Source organism: Aedes aegypti, chromosome 2 (assembly GCF_002204515.2).
Source record: "Aedes aegypti strain LVP_AGWG chromosome 2, AaegL5.0 Primary Assembly, whole genome shotgun sequence".
In the NCBI taxonomy this organism is placed as follows: domain Eukaryota; kingdom Metazoa; phylum Arthropoda; class Insecta; order Diptera; family Culicidae; genus Aedes; species Aedes aegypti.
In genome coordinates, this window is record NC_035108.1 from 127,915,250 (window position 1) to 127,917,833 (window position 2,584).

Consider the following 2,584-nt stretch of genomic DNA (forward strand, 5'->3'; position numbering starts at 1 on the left):
CACACCAGCACCAAATGTACCATATACAAAACGCTCATAAGGCCGGTATTCCTCTACGGGCATGAAACGTGGACGATGCTCGAGGAGGACCTGCAAGCACTTGGAGTCTTCGAATGTCGGGTGCTTAGAACAGCCCTTGAATCTAAAGTTTATACAGAAGAGGGTAGGGAATTACGACTATATCTAGTTTAAATATATAATGTGGGCATACGAAGGTCAAGTGAAGCCTAGTACACGACACTGAAGACGGCAAAATTGAGGTCGAAATACGCGTATCGGTCAAAGGATGCAAACTCTAGTGGAATTAAATGGCATACTACTAAATTCAGTTTTTCATACGTTTGAGCTGGAAATCCCATATTAATTTCAATTCAAATGCGCCAGCTCATGAAACGACCAAATGAGCTGAAATTTTCAGGATGTCTTCCTCTAACCCTAAGGAATAATTCTGGGTGTGCCCCACTTTATATTTCTCCCATACTGAGCTGACCCAGTTTAATTTCGAAATTGAAGATTTGCGATAACATAAAAGTTTGTCCATGAAAAGCTCTGAATTTGCAGCCACGCAAATTCGAAGTTACTTTCAAACTACGCTTAAAATTAAAGCTCAATACGAGCACTAGAAGCTTAGATACAAGCCTTTTATATCCAAAATCATAAGGTAGAATAAAGAACACCGCTCAAGTTAGGTAGACATAACAGTCCTTTCCCCTTTAGAAACTTTCTAATAACTCTTTGAAAAGATACCTACACGTTAGAACAGCTCATATAACGAACATTCGAAAATTCCACAACTTCAAAACGCAATTTGTTCATTTCATGAGCACATCATATTAAAACCATTGGATTCATCCAGCTCAATATTACATTTGACAACTTCTTCAACACTAAAGAACAATTTTTTTCATCTCAATAAAGCGATCGCTTCACAAAAGAACAACTATGTTCACAATAAATGACAATTTCGTCAGCTCTAAAGAACAATTCTCGATTACTTTTTCAAATCGACGTAAGTAACTTCCATAAGATTTTGAGAAAATTAATTCAGAAGAATCACAACCTGTCTTCTAAAACTGGTTTAAAATGAACCGCGTTTTTAACATTTTTTCGATGTGTACATTGCTTAAATTTTGCATACAATGAGCTCACGTTAAAAAACCGTGGAGTTCCTATTGTTTCACACAAGAATTTTTATGACAAAATTGTAAGCCGTTTTATTCAGTTACTTGCGACGTTTTTCTACCAGTGCAAAATCGACTCAAGTAGTGTTTTGTTTTGATTCGTGGTTAAGTCACTTTGTCCCTTCATACAGCGGGGCGGCGAATGTAGTGGTTAGGTTGCGAAAGTTGAAAATCTTACTTTCGTCGTTTTGTAAATTCAGAAATTAAACGTACTAAAAGTGAAAAATCGAGTTGGTACAGAGCGAAACGTGTAGAATTTCGTCTGCAAAACACGTAGGATCGATAAAGTAAGTTTGCATACTTTTTTTTACTTGAGTCTGTATGAATAAGTTTTCGAGAATTATGTTCTACTCAAAAAGGCAATTTCACTACCCTTTTCTGGGGCCCAGATAGCCGTAGCGGTAAACGCGCAGCTATTCAGCAAGACCAAGCTGAGGGTCGTGGGTTCGAATCCCACCGGTCAAGGATCTTTTCAGGTTGGAAATTTTCTCGACTTCCCAGGGCATAGAGTATCTTCGTACCTGCCACACGATATACACATGCTAAAATGGTCATTGGCATAGTAAGCTCTCAGTAAATAACTGTGGAAGTGCTCATAAGAACACTAAGCTGAGAAGCAGGCTCTGTCCCAATGGAGACGTAACGCCAGAAAGAAGAAGAACTACCCTTTTCTAAAACAAATAATTTTGGCAATTCGCCACCTCAAATAAAAAACGATTATCTCCAACACGCGTTTCCATGATCCTCGTTGCCACTTTTATATCCAAAATCATAAGGTAGAATAAAGAACACCGCTCAAGTTAGGTAGACATAACAAAGCCTTCAAACTTGTCCATTTTGTATGAAGAAACTGCCAATGCGTACTTTATTCTGTCCAGTTTTTCTCCAGTCGTATGTGGGATACGCGTGGGTCCCAAAGATTTCAGAATATCAACAGAATAAAATGAACAATGATCATAATCAACACAGCTTCTAAAAATAGAGGAGTTTCTTGAAAATATCAAACGTCTCTCAAATATTTTTTATGGTAAAAAAAAATGCTGAGGGTAAATAGCGACATAAGCGAAACGTTTTTTACTTATGTTTCAATTGTATACCAAAGCAAGTGACATGTTAATTAAAATTTCGCACTATTTTATTCATTGCTGTACCTAATATGTCAAATTACTAAGACTGGAACCACCCTACCCTTTATTTCTGTATGCTTTACCTGCAGTGATGGTGGATGCTCTTGGACAACCAACTTGCGGAGAAGACAAAGAGAGCAAACCACTCTGTCTGAGCATGCTAAGGTGGTTGCTAGGCCTATTTTGTGGGGTGTAAGAATGCCCAACAATGAACGAGCGGGAGAGAGAGCGTAAGGAGCCCAGCGAATATCTTTACAACAGCAGTTCCCACTACGT